At 43.2% G+C, this 15,262-nt stretch overlaps 1 long non-coding RNA gene across 2 annotated transcripts in view; it reads left to right on the forward strand.

Annotated features, from left to right (window-relative positions):
* LOC138750314 (uncharacterized) overlaps positions 1-14,708 on the forward strand; it is a 36,408-nt gene extending 21,700 nt beyond the window's left edge. For both annotated transcript variants that reach the window (XR_011349254.1, XR_011349253.1), the window contains 2 exons: positions 8,182-8,323; positions 14,433-14,708. This is a non-coding gene — a long non-coding RNA (uncharacterized lncRNA). The remainder of the gene's footprint in view (positions 1-8,181; positions 8,324-14,432) is intronic.
* Positions 14,709-15,262: the final 554 nt, after the last annotated feature.

The raw sequence follows: 15,262 nt of genomic DNA on the forward strand, positions 1-15,262 counted from the left end.
CAGAACTGAAAACAATTCTCCAAACCTGGCCTCACCAATGCGTTAAACAGTTGCTGCATCTCTTCCAGCTATACTCTAGTCTATGATATGATTTCTGAATGCCAGCAGATCATATCTCAGGATAAGATATTGGACCAATGTTTCCTGCATCTTGGAAGAAACACCTTATTGACCAGAGACACAGCTTATCTCATCCATCCATCAGAACATCTGTCAAGCTCATGTCAAATAAATATGTATAGCATGGACTGAGAAAAGGTGTCGAGCAATGGGTTTGCATATGTACCTCCTGCCAGACTGCCAAGATTCAGTGCCACAATAAGGTACCTCTTCAATATTTCCCGACAGTATGCAGGCAGTTGGAACACGTGCATGTGGACCTGCTTGGACCATTGCCAGAATCTCAAAACATGAGATACATTCTAACAGTTGTAGAACATTTCACGTGCTGACCAGAGGCCGTCCCGTTGCCATCCAGTGACACTGAGACAAGGGCCAGAGCATTCATCGTCAACTGGATTTGGTTTTCCCACATTAATTCAGTCCGCAGAACACAATTCACCCTCATTCCCACTGGCAACTGAAGTCCACTTTTAAGGCCCGACTCACTGGTCCCAGTTAGGTTGATGAGTTGCCATGCATTCTTTTGGGAGTGCACACAGCTCCAAAGTAAGATATGTCTGCATTTTCCGCAGAGATGCTTTATGGTCTGGTCCTTACAGTTTCATGGGACATTGATTTCACAACCAATTCTGATCTGAACATCCTTCAGCAGCTTCGACATGGTATCACGATCAGCAAAGCTTTTCCTACCCACTGGCTTGGATCCCCTTAACAGAATGTGCCCCACCACTCCTGGACGCGGATTTTGTTTTTGTGCGCAGACAGGACCCAGGAATGCTGTTACAACGACCGTATGAGGACCTTTTCTGCGTGGTGAAGAAGGATGGGTTTGAGTATACTTTGGACATTGGGGGACATTCGCAGCTGTTTAGTTTGGACAGACACAAGCCTGCCCATGTGGATCCCGCTTCACCCATTCAGTGCCTCCAGCCCAGACGATTAGCGTGTCCACCTAAGGTGCATGCAGCTGGTGTTTTACTTTCTGGCGACGGTTCTGGGGGGTGTAGCAGCTGTGTAGCGGGCCGAGTGGGCAAGTTTCTTTGGCGGGCACATGAAATCGTAAGGCAGACAGCTGGGAACTCATCCATTTAATTGACCACATGCACGTGGTGCTGCGTGCCAAGGAACAGCACGTTGGTCTGTGATTTCTCCTGCCGGAAGGTGCGGGACGCTGACAGGGCCCGTGGATCTGCAGCAAACACATAATGATGTCCCACCTTGACCCATGGAGCACAGGACATGCTGTAAATAGAAGAAGCCTGTAAAGACTGAATAAAGCAGTCTTGTGTTGACTAACCTGGTATGTGTGTGTGTGTGTGTGTGTGTTGCTGTAATAGCTCTGTCGAAGTAGCCGCTACATATATAAATATTTGGAGGATTATTGCACTTAGAGGATACTTTTCATCCATCTCACAGCCTGTGGGAAGAAGCTATTCCCCAGCCTGTAAGTCCTGATTTTGATGATGGACGTGGTGAAAATGGTCTTTGTACTATTGCTTGAGCCTGATTTGAACAACACTCCCAGTAAATGTCATCTACAGAAAAAGGGAGATCCCAGTGATCCTCACTACTCTGCATCATTCCTGTCTAATGCTTTACAGCAACTAGACCATCCAATGGTGCAGCCAGACAGTAGACTCAACTGCGCTCCTGTAAAATCTCAGGATGAGAACCGTTGGCCTTGACCTCCTCAGCCTCCTTGGGAAATGTAGGCCCTTCCTGACCAATAAGGAGCTGTGATTGTTTTGTGTATTAATACGTGTGCTGTATGGATGGGAATTTTATGTGATTGTATTGTCTATTCTTGCTCTTCAACAATTTTTAGTGGATAGAAAAAGCGCAAATCTAAATAGGTCATATGCATTAAATGGTGGACTATTGAGATGTGCCTCAGTTTTCTTCTTCTTCAGGCTGACTTCCAGGCCAAACATTTTGGCAGTTTCCGCAAAGCAGGACGTCAAGCGCTGAAGAGCTGGCTCTGAATGGGCAACTAAAGCGGCATCATCTGCAAAGAGTAGTTCACGGACAAGTTTCTCTTGTGTCTTGGTGTGAGCTTGCAGGCGCCTCAGATTGAAGAGACTGCCATCCGTGCGGTACCGGATGTAAACAGCGTCTTCATTGTTGGGGTCTCCATCAGCCAGCTCCCCACCATGACTACCAGCCCCCCCACATCTCCATCGGGCACACAAAACTCAAAACGGTCAACCAGTTTACCTATCTCGGCTGCACCATTTCATCAGATGCAAGGATCGACGATGAGATAGACAACAGACTCGCCAAGGCAAATAGCGCCTTTGGAAGACTACACAAAAGAGTCTGGAAAAACAACCAACTGAAAAACCTCACAAAGATAAGCGTATACAGAGCTGTTGTCATACCCACACTCCTGTTCGGCTCCGAATCATGGGTCCTCTACCGGCATCACCTACGGCTCCTAGAACGCTTCCACCAGCGTTGTCTCCGCTCCATCCTCAACATCCATTGGAGCGCTTACACCCCTAACGTCGAAGTACTCGAGATGGCAGAGGTCGACAGCATTGAGTCCACGCTGCTGAAGATCCAGCTGCGCTGGATGGGTCACGTCTCCAGAATGGAGGACCATCGCCTTCCCAAGATCGTGTTATATGGCGAGCTCTCCACTGGCCACCGTGACAGAGGTGCACCAAAGAAAAGGTACAAGGACTGCCTAAAGAAATCTCTTGGTGCCTGCCACATTGACCACCGCCAGTGGGCTGATAACGCCTCAAACCGTGCATCTTGCCGCCTCACAGTTTGGCGGGCAGCAACCTCCTTTGAAGAAGACCGCAGAGCCCACCTCACTGACAAAAGGCAAAGGAGGAAAAACCCAACACCCAACCCCAACCAACCAATTTTCCCTTGCAACCGCTGCAATCGTGTCTGCCTGTCCCGCATCGGACTTGTCAGCCACAAACGAGCCTGCAGCTGACGTGGACTTTTTACCCCCTCCATAAATCTTCGTCCGCGAAGCCAAGCCAAAGAAAAGATTGAGATGTGCAGAACAACAAAGGGATGTAGGAGTGATGGTAAATAGTTCCCTCAAGGCTGATACTCAGGTAGATGGTGTGGTGTAAAAGGCATTTGGAATGTTGGCCTTCATAAATCGGAGTATTGAATTCAAGAGCAGGGAGGTTATGATGAAATTGTACAAGGCATTGGTGAGGCCAAATTTGGAGTTCTGTGTACAGTTTTGGTCACCAAATTATAGGAAAGATATAAACAAAATAGAGAGAGTGCAGAGAAGGTTCACAAGAATGTTGACAGGATTTCAAGGTTTGAGTTACAGGGAAAGGTTGTGCAGACTGGGGCTTTTTTCTCTGGAGCGTAGAAGATTGAGAGGGGACTTGATAGAGGTGTTTTAAGATTTTAAAAGGGACAGACAGAGTAGATGTGGATAGGCTTTTTCAATTAAGAGTGGGGGAGATTCAAACTGGAGGGCATGGTTTAAGATTGAAGGGGTAAAATTATAAAGGGAACATGAGGGGAAATTTCTTTACGCAAAGGGTGGTAGGGATGTGGAATGAGCTTCCGGCAGATGTAGTTGAGGCGGGATCATTGGTTACATTTAAGTATAGACTGGATAGTTACATGGAGAGGAGAGGACTGGAGGGGTATGGACTGGGTATTGGTCAGTGGGAGTAGGAGGGTGGGAATTTGTTATGGCACTAGTTGGGCCGAACTGGCCTGTTCTGTGCTCTAACTGGTTATATTGTACCTTAGGATGTACAATCATGTACAGATTGTCTTTAAATAGTCATTTGGCCCAGATGTCTTTTCAGTCCAAGAATACTTTCGGTTACAGGCTGATTTTGAACAATCACGCCATTGATTCTTAAACAAACATCGTTTTTAATTTTCTTTAAACAAAAAAAAAATCAGGATCAAACTTTAACTTATCACTATTAACAGTCTTCCATTACCACCATCTAATTTTAAATGCAGGTGTATTTAATGTGCATAAAGTTCTTTGACACAACTCCAAGTTCACCGGTGTCTATCAATTCTTATACTGTGCACAGAATTCAACATTTATGAATTTGCACCAAGCTCTGGTGCTTAAAAGTAAATGTGTACCCTCCAGTAAGGCTCTTATTGGTTTCAGAGGGGGATTGCTTGCTCATTGGACATACATAAACTGATTCCCTCTGATCAGCCACTTTGGTGTCTTGCCAAAGAAACTTGACCCATCAGGGTTTTCCAAATGATAACCTCTTCTGCAGGTCACCATAGAGTTCCTTTTGTTTCCCTTTTTTCAAGTGAAACATCATTTCTATCCAGCTATTTCTTCATATGGACAACAAAGTTTTTCAACATGCTGAACTGAGAACTAACACCCCGTCTTCAAAACAAGATGCCAGCTTGCCATCTCTCTCTCTCTCTCTCTCTCTCTCTCTCTCTCTCTCTCTCTCTCTCTCTCTCTCTCTCTCTTAGAAAAAGCCTATTTGGTCTCTCCTCTCTGCTTGCAAAACCACATGAACTTCTTAGAACAGCAAACTGGAACCAGCCAGATTACTGCACCAGACCCAAACTTCTGAGTCCATTCATCTGTTCCTTTAAAAGCAATAATCAATTTACACCTGCTTTTGAAATTCTTTAGTAAAACAGTCTCCTTGTTTTGTCTTTGAAAAGGCTCTTGGTGCCTGAATGACTCACTCTCAGCCAAGCTCTTGCATTTTAAATAAGAGCTGTATTGTGAAGTGTATGTGTTTGTTTGTGACCTAAACGACTCCTCCAATCCATCTCTTTCAAAAACATCTCTATATACAATATAAAATATATAATCTGTCACAGGACAGACGCAGCAGAGGAGTTGTGATAAAATCAACGGTGTCCTTGCAAAAATAAAAAGTGGGAAGAGGTATAATCTGGTGAGTAGAATTTGTAATAGTTTGAAACTTGAACCTCTCTCTCTATTTCAGGAGACAATTTACTGTCATGTAATTAAAAAGTGTCATATCACACAAAATTGCTTTTTTCCTGCTGTAAGACAAACAGATTCACCTCTGGCAGAAGTTGACTGAAATACCTCTTGCACCCACCATCCCCTGCCACCCTGAACCCTGGGACAAGTCACTGAGGGTCTGTGGATTCTCTTTCAATGCTCACAGACCATCCAAGTCATTGGCAATGTGAGCTCCAGTTTTGAACCTCTGACATAATTAGGAACCATTTAGCACTCACTCGTATCCCAGGACTGATACTTGACACCCTTTTAGCCAGTTTAGACCCAGTCTCTAGCATTCCACAGCCTGGTGTGAGTTCCTTGACTGCTATGTCCAGAAGCCCGCAGCCTGCGTGGGTTCCTCTCTTGAAGTCACCAACAGGAGACTTCTTAGTTACAAATTAACTAAGAGGAGAATCTCACATGTCTAGATGGATGGAAATGGCATTATTACAAATTGAAGCCTTATATTTGAATATTCAGGTGCCAAATTTGCAAATGCATAGAATATATATTTCTCAAGCTATTTGTAATCTTTTTCCAAAGGAATACAACCTTGAATATTTGCATGTCATCTTGGCATCCCTAAAAATATATGTATATCTTATTTCCAAGTAAGTGCAATACATGTCCTCATCACCGCTAACGTTAATTTAACAAATTTCAATTGATATATTAATAGATTTAATTTGGGCCTTGTTCCTTCAATATTTCCTAATAAAATTAAGGTCAGATTCTGCGGAAAAACATATCCTATAACTTGTTCCATTAATATTGTCATTCTCCTCAAAAAGATCTTGCATTAGGACAAAGATAAGTTGCAACATCTTCAACACACCTAAAACATTGATCTGATAATTCTGATTTTATTCTATTCAATTTCACTGGTGTAAGAAGTAACTGTAGAAGAAAAACTAGTTGTGAATTCCTTCCTCACTGCTGCAATGTGGAACTCTGGTCAATAGTTCCAGACTGCTGAGTTGAAGTGAATTAATACATCTCCCCTGGATCACATGATCTCTATTGCCAAATCATTTTCCTGTAGAGCTTTTCAAATCCAACAGCCTGAGTCACCTGACTCCAGGGGCAGCTTTCAGATAAAATCCTTTCTGACATCTGCTACATGACTGATGTCAAAACAATTATACTGAACTAATTTGTACATTACATTGAGATCCTTATATGGATCTGCCCATATTTGCCAATCAATTACAATATTCAGATCCATTTCCCACCTTTGTCTCAACTTATGAACTCCTCATTTTAAAGTTCCTACTTGTAATAAAGAGGACATCATCAAATAATTGTTTTTAACAATTCCTCTTATAAGGAATTTCTATTTCAGTACAACATAGTTGGTCCTAACTTATCCTTCAAATATGCTCTAAGTTGGAAATAGCAAAAAGATTGTGATGAGGTATACGATATTTATTTCTCAATTGCTCAAATGACATTAATTGACCCCTTTCATAACAATCTTCAACATTTATAATCCCCTTATGAAACCAGCTATCCAGAAATTGATGATCCTTTAAAAAAGATACGAGGATTTTGAATCAAAGCCATTCTGGGTGATGTACATCCACTTACACCAATTTCATCATTTATTTTATTCCATATATTAATCAAATGTTTCAACAATTGTGTATCTTTATCACCAACCATTAATTTTGATTCCCACTTGTACATAAATTATTTTGCTTTTCCCTCTCCTATTTTATTTGATTCTATTTTAACCCTTTCAAAAAAAGAAGCAAGAAATCTCATTTGAGCTGCTCCATAACAATTTTTAAAATGAGGAAGCTGCAGTCCTCTCAATACAGAATTTGCATTGGGTTACTTGTAACATGGGATTCAATCGGAAATGGGTTCACGTCACATAAAACCACGATGCAGCATGTTTTCTAAGAATGGGATGCAAGAGGAGGGTTGACTAGGTCTCCAGCAGGATATAGATCACAAGATATAGGAGCAGAAGTAGGCCCGTCGAGTCTGTTCCACCATTCTTCCACTCACCCCCACTCCTCAACTTTCTCCCAATAACCCTTGATTCCTTGTCAATCTCTGCCTTAAATACACCCAATGACGTCACGTGGGTTTCACGACCCACTGACACAATCAATTTGTTCCACATTTGTTTTAAATTGACACCCTTTTATCCTGAAATTATGCTCTCGTGTCCTAGAATCCCCTACCATCGGAAATAATCTTTGCCATATGTACTCTGCCCAGTCCATCTAGCATTTGAAATGCCTCTGAGGTCCCCCTTATCCTTCTGTACTCCAACTAGTACAGTCAAAGAGTCGACAATTGTTCCTCATACACTAACCCTTTCATTCCTGATATCATTCCAGTAAATGATCTCTGACCTTCTCCAACACCAGCACATCTTTTCTCAAATACAGCACACAAAACTCGAATTCTGATTGAATGGAAAGGCAATTCTCCAACGACACAAACACAACAGTTACATGATATTATGTCTTGTTGATATTTACCACTCGGGAAGGTTCTTGTTGGTTTTCAGATAGAGGTGTGTTGTTCAGGCAAGCATTAGTGTTTTTGTGACTCAACGTACCAGCATCTGAAGTCCGTTTTCTCTTCAGAAAAGCTTGATAGCTTAAGCATGGAGCAGAGCTGAGCCACGACTTTGCAGGTATTTAAGGGAGTGTGTGGGCAGGGTTTGTTCTGGACCAACAATCTCACCAAATGACTCTGCTTGAAATCAAGATTCAAACTATTTTGAGGAATACAACAGGAATTGTTCAACAAGAGCCTGGTGTTCCCTGAGGAGTTTTCTTTCAATAGTGGAAATTATTTTTTTTTAAAGCCCGTTAATCTTCCTGATACAGATCTTTCTATTTAACTTTCAGGTTGCTATCTGTTGTTAACTTGGAGGCCTTTAATGGGGTGACTGGGTGGAATCTTTGCTTTAACCAAGCAGTTCTCTTGCAATTTTCCAGCTGTAGGATGAGGTGCAGTTGCTTGCAAGTTTAGCAAGTGGGATGATGATGTGAAACTGCAAGTCACAGCGTCATTTTTGTTTTTGAAAATGCCAAGGTGAAAATTTTAACGTTAGTCTTCTTGGTTTGCTTAAGTTTACAGAGGAGATGTTGGGTCAAGCTGAGAAGACAGAGTTGGATGCCCATTTGGCGAATCGGCTGAGCAAAGCAGAAAGCACAAAACGAGGGGCTGAAAAATTAATGAAGCAAACTGAAGTGCCGTTGAACCCAAACCCAGGTAAAGAAATTAATTTGAGCAGCAATACTTAAGAGATCAAACGATTTGGGCTTTTAGTGGTGTCCTATTTAAATGAACAAAATCTGATTAGAATAGAAGTTTATCTAATGTTTGGAAGTTGCCACAAAAAATGGAGCATATATATAAGATGTTGTAATTAAGATAAATGAACAATACAATGAGCCTGGTGTCACAGTATCTGCTTCAGTCTACAGTACATCACCATTAAACCTGGTCCCCACTTTACTCCTGGTGTCAAATTATCTACCTCAACATACTGTAAATCACTGTTAAACTTTCTCCCCCTGTGAACCTGGTGTCACAGTATCTGACACAGTTCATAGTATATCACTGTTAAACCTCACAAATGTGAATCCTACTATAAAATAATGCACCCCTTCTAAGTCTCACAGTATTCTAATCCCCACCTATTTTAAAAATTCCAAAAAAAAGAGAAACATCAATCCCAAAACAAGTTACTCAAGAGTAGTAGCCCCCTAAAAATCTGGGTGTGGTAAAGTCCACAAGTGGCATGTGACTAAAGGACTCAGTGTCACCCACCCCCAGTCAGACTTTCACAAAGTACTGAAACAAAAACATTCAACCCAGTGATTCCAGTCCCACTGATTGTTCCGGATCTTCAATATCGAGAAGACTTTGTGTCAATTCAACTTTTTTCCCATTCTTTCCATATTTTCCAATCTTCCCATTTCCATTCCCATTGACCTTTCCCTTTGGTGACAATGGTGACGATCGCCCACTTCCTCATACATCTGGCAATGAATTAGCAAATATTAAAGCATCGTGGTCATTCTCAAAAAACTGAGATTGAAAATTCCCATAAAAATCTTTCAATACTGCCGCATAACGAAAAGCAAATTTATATCCCTTTCGCCACAATACTTCTTAGGCTGAATTAAATTCTCGGTCTCTTCTGATAATTTCTTGACTCAGATCTGCATTAAAAAAAACCCTATTATTTTGAACCATCAGTGGATCCTGATTTTGCCGTGTTTTCTGCACCACCAATCGGAGGATCATCTCTCTGTCTTGATATTTAAAAGAGTGAATCATAACTGCTCGTGGTAATTCGCCTGGAAATGGTTTCTTCCTTAACGCTCTGTTTGCTCGATCTAATTCCAGTCCATCTGGAATAAATTACCTGCCCTACACTTCTGGGATCCATTTCTTCAAAACCTACATCGGATCCGAACCTTGCATATCTTCCGGAAGACCTACTATCTTAACATTATTTCTACGACATTGGTTTTCTAATGAGCCAAACTTCTTCAATAATTCCTTCTTCTGAATCCCCCAATCTACAAAAGGATCTTCCACTATTTCCATTTTTTCTCTATTATGCTCCATTTGACTCTTGCATTCAAGAAAGCCTCCTCAATCTTTTTAAAATGATCTTGCACAGTATCCACTGATCGTGTCCATCTCGTAACATCACTCTTAACTACATTAATATCTTGCTTCATAAAAGTTATTTCTTCACACACAGTGTTCATTTTAGTTTTCATTTCTGAAAATCCTTGAGTCATCTGATGAGTCATCTGCATTGATATATTTGCCATATCTTCCATGAGCTGAGCAATCCCTTCCCGAATTGGAAACACAGAATCCAGTCCAGGATCCATCACCTCCATTTGAGGCTGACCTTCTTTTGCCGCAGTCCCCAGTTGTTGAAATTCTAATGAAATTGAGCATCTTCTTCCTCCATAGCAATAGGTCCTCTTCCGGTGCTGCTGTGGGTCTGGACACCCGACAACAGTGTGCCGACCTCGTCAGTTCACCTTCGATCAGGCTCCCCCACAGCCCACACCTTCTCCAAAGGTTTGTGGACCCTCAACACACTGTGCATGCCCAGTAGGGCCACTGACTACGCAGTGCGTCTTCTGATGCTACACTGTACCTCTCCTGACCACCAGGCAATGCTGCACGCTTATGTGCCTGTCCTCGCTCAGCTGGCCCGCCCTCACGCCTGTGTTCATGAGTGCACGAGTCAAAACCGCTGAACTCATCGCTGAGCTGGTGCCATCTTGCGATAGCGCAAGTGGTGCCGACGAAATACTTCGCCGGGCAGGAATCCTCTGAGGCTTGGAGACGCCAGTCAACGACTCCGTTGCTTCAAGTTGAACTCGGCCATAATTCTTCAACACTTTTGTAAGGTAATTTCTTCTGGAACTGAGTTTTCGATTTTTTCACATTTGTAGCTATTTTGATCCTCCACAATTCCAAAGTCTATAAACAGTATTTTTAATCACTTTTACAACTTTTAAAATCAAGCATTTAATAGTCTAACTGGGGAAGGGTGGAACCACACGTCTACCCTCTGCACCATCTTGTCACAGTATCTGACAAGGTTTATAGTAAATCACTGTTAAACCTTCACATTACTGTGAATGCTGTCTCTCAGTTTCTGCCTCAATCTACCGTTCATCAACATTAAACCTTCTCCCCCTGTTAACTTCGTGTTAAAGTATCAGCCTAAGTTTACCACACATCATCATTAAACCTTCTCCCCATTGGGAGACCGGTTTTACTGTATCTGCCACAGTTTATCGTACATCACTATTATACCTTCTCACTACTGTGAACTCGGTGTTACAGAGCCTGCCACTCTACCGCACATCACCAGTAAACCTTCTCCTCAATGTGAGCCTGGTGGTACTGTATCTGCCACAGTTTAGTGTACATCATCATTAAAAATTCTCCCCAATATGAAGCTGGTGTCACTTTATTTGCCAAAGGTTATCGTACAACTCTGTTCAACATTTTCCCCACTATGAACCCGGTGTCACAGTAACTGCCTCAGTTTCCCATACAACACCAATAAAGCTTTTTTTCCCCACTCTGAGCCCAGTATCAATGTATCTACGTAGTCTCCTGTACATCACCATTAACCTCCACCCACAGTGAACCAGATTTCACAGTATCTGCCTCAGTTTATTATACATCATTTTAAAACCTTCTTACTACTGTAAACCTGGAGTCACAGATTCTGCTTTATTCTACCATACTTCTCTGTTAAACCTTCTCAGTACTGTGAACACAGTGTCTCAGTATCTGCCAAGGTCGTCGATTGTACATCTCCGTTATATATTCTCCCAACTGTGAACCTGGGGTCATAGTGTCTGATACAATTTATCGTACATTACTGTTAAACCCACCAGATAAGCTCCAGATAACGAAAGAGGAGTTCTCGCATCTGCAGGAACTGGGGATCATTCGTCGCTCTGACAGCCCTGGGGCTCACCGCTCCACCTGGTCCCAAAAGCCTCCGATGGCTGGCACCCCTGCGGAGATTATCAACGGCTTAATGATATGACAGTATCTGACCGTTACCCCATCCCTCACATTCAGGACTTTATGGCCAATCTGCATGATATGAGAGTATTCTCCAAGGTCAATCTGGTGTGCGTGTATCATCAAATCCCATTGCACCCCGAGGACATCCCCAAAACGGCCATCATCACACCCTTCGGTTTGTTCGAATTTTTATGCATGCCTTTCAGGCTCAAGAACACCGCCCAGACATAATGCACCTCATGGATACGGTGCGCAGGGATTTGAATTTTGTGTTCATTTATCTGGATGACATTCTTGTCGCCAGCAGAGACTGGGCACAACACAAGTCTCACCTGCACACCCTCTTCTCCCGACTGGCTGAATTCAGCCTAATGATCAGCCCGGCCAAATACCAGTTTTGTGCAGAAGAAAATTTGGATGGGATGAAACTAATCCAGAATCCATTGCACAAGATTGGAAAAATTAGATTGAGCGTCTTCAAATACTTGGAAATTTTGAAGTCAACAGACTTTGGAGTGGCCACATTTGCTCAGTTACACCATTTTTCTGATGTAAGTGAAGGTGGTTTTGATCCTGTCAGTTACTGAGTCCTGTGAAATAACCAAGTGTGAGTAGATGGTGGATTTGTAATGGGAAAAGACAGAGTGGCTCCATTAAAGTCAGTCACCAGACCTTGAATGGAATTGACTGCTGCTATTATGGCGAGCAAAATGGACGCTATGTTAAGAAGACAATTACAGATGGAGTTAGCAGATCCTGTGTTTTGGACTGATAGAACATCAGTGCTTAAATATATTAATAATGAAATCATGAGGTTTCATCTCTTTGTGACTAACAGAGAGAATGAAAACCTGGACAACAACAAATGGCAGATTTACCACAGGACAGAGTTTCACCTGAAGAATTCCCATTTACATCTGTGGAAGTTGATTATTTTGGTCCTTTGCAAGTAAAGTGAGGACGAAGTGTTGAAACACGATATGGAGTTATTTTCACTTGTTTGACTATGAGAGCAATTCATATTGAAGTAGCGTCATTGCTTGATACAGACTCTTTTATTAATGTTCTTTGGCGTTTTATTCCTAGACGTGGTCAAGTCAAAAAATGATGTTCTAATAATGGATCTAACTTTACAGGAGCTCAACTAGAATTATGAAAAGTTATTCAAAATTGGAATCAACATCAAATTCATGATGCATTACTTCAGAAAGTAGTTAATTGGATATTTAATCCACCCATAGTTATGGGTGTGGTACGGGTAAGGGTTAGTTGGTTGTGGAGAACGTTTACAAAGGTCTGTACTGGGCAGTACTGGGCAGCAATGCTTAATGTTGTAATGGATGCGGAAGCTCTGGGAAGGGGTAAGGGAGGGACTGGCCAGGAAGTCTGCAGATGCTGGGGCCGAGGGCAATGCACAAACATGCTGGGGAAACTCATGGATAGTTTTGTGAGGAGCAGGTCCTGCATCACGAGTCAAATTGAGTATTTCGAGGAGGTGTCAAAGGAAATAGATGAAGGTCAAGGTCTGTATGTGCTGCACGTGGATTTTAGTAAGGTGCTTGACAAGGTCGTCACGGTAGCCTCATTCAGAACGTCGGGAGGCATGGGATCCATGGAGCCTTGGCTGTGTGGATTCAGAATTGGCTTGTCTGCAGTAAACAGAGGGTAGTAGTAGATGGAACAATGACTAGGGGCTCTCCAAAGGGATCTGCTCTGGGACCCCTGCTCTTTGTGATTTTTATGAATGATGATGGGAGTGGAAGGGTGGGTACATCAGGGGATGACACAGAGGTAGAGATGTTGTAGACAGTGTAGAAGGTTGTCAGAGGTCATCCAGTTTGCAGAGAAGTGACAGATGGAGTTCAATCCTGTAAATACAGATGTACTTAACCAAGCAACTGGTACAGGTTTATTTCCAGAGTCATTTTCAAGGGCATGAATAACAGTTTTTCCAAAGAAGGTTGGAGACCCATTAAAAGTAGCTTCATATAGACCAATATCTTTATTGAATGCGGATTACAAGATCATGAGCGCAGAGCACTTGGTTAATGGCAGGATTAAGAACAGTGTGCAGGACAGAGAAATATTTAGATCCTGCTCCATAAATCGCTCAAGGTTGCTGTGCAAATTGAGAGGGAGTTTAAGATGCTGTATTGTGTGCTAGCCTTCAGGAGTCAGGGATTGAGTTCAAGAACTGAGAGGTAACGTTGCAGATGTATAAAATTCTAGTCAAACCACACTTGGAATATTGTGTGCATTCCTGGGGCGAGAATACCAGTGGACGTCTAAATAAGGTGAGATGAGGGAACTTTAGACAAGATGTGAGGGGGATATTTTGTTGACACAGAATGTAGTGGGTGGCTGGAATGCATTGCCAGGGGTAGTAGTGGAGGCTGGTCCAAAAAAGTCATGAAAAAGATTTTAATTTCGGGACAGGAATAAAAGAAAAACAGAAGGTACTGGTGGAGGGAGGGAAGAGTAATATTGTTATGGGGTAGGTTCAGATGGGTCAGCTGAAGGGACTCGACTGATCCATCCATGATTTGTCCAGCATCTTGCTGCCATGTCGTGGTGAACCAGGGTGTTGCCTGATGGAGACACGGTACTCTGAGATCTGCAGATATAGATTGTGGTTTTCTCCATAACACACTTCCTCAGGTAAAGCAGAGGAAGGGAAAGGCCCTAGTGTGCAGAGGTAGGGAGGGGGTTGATGGGGGAAGAGTTGGGGCCCTCCAAAGTCATCGTGATCAGGCCTCGGAGACGGCATCTCTATCACTCGTATTTCTCTTCCCAGGAGAAGGAGCGATCTCAGAGACAAGACACGAGTCCAGAAGAACATTGCATCCCAGCTGAACTGAGGACGGACAACATCATGATGGCCTGAACCCCTCCCCTTCTCCCTCTGGCCCTGCCAACTCCATTCCCCACTTTTTCCATATACCTTCACCCATTTCCCCCACCCATTTCTCCCCTACCTCTCCTCCATTCCAACCCCCTCCCACTCACCTTCCCTTTCACCTACCCTCACACCTATGCCCTAAACTCAGCCCTCCTCCCTTCACCTCCCCTTTCCCTCTCCTTTGCCCCTCCCCTTCACCTCCTACCCTTCCCCTCCTCCCCTTCCCCTCCCCTTCCTACCCCTAACTTAGGGGAAGGAGGGATAGGGGAAGGGGGTAGGAGAAAGGAGGTAGTGAGAGGGTAGGGGTAGGTAATGGGGTAGTGGAAGGGGTTGCAGGTATGGGGTAGGATTAGGGGAAGGGGGTAGGTGTAGAGGATAGGGGTAGGGTTTAGGTTATGGTTGGGGAAGGTGGGTAGAATTAAGATATGGGTCATGGACGGGTAGAGGTACAGTTAGGTTTGGGGTTAGGAGATGTGGGCTCGGGTTAGGTCGAGGTTTAGGGTTAGGTTTAGAGTTTGGGGAAGTGGGCTTGTTTTAGGTTTAGGGGAAGGGGGTAGGAGTAGGAGGTAGAGGTGGGGTGTGAGTTGGGGTTTGGGGAAGGTGGGTAGGATTAGGGTTGGGTTCAGGGGACAGCGTAGGGATAGGGTTAGGGGACAGAGTGGAAATAAGAGTTAGGGTTGGGGACGTGGTGTAGTGTTTAAAGGTATCGGTAGTGTTAACGTTAA

This window comes from Narcine bancroftii, unplaced genomic scaffold, assembly GCF_036971445.1.
Source record: "Narcine bancroftii isolate sNarBan1 unplaced genomic scaffold, sNarBan1.hap1 Scaffold_116, whole genome shotgun sequence".
NCBI classification, from domain to species: domain Eukaryota; kingdom Metazoa; phylum Chordata; class Chondrichthyes; order Torpediniformes; family Narcinidae; genus Narcine; species Narcine bancroftii.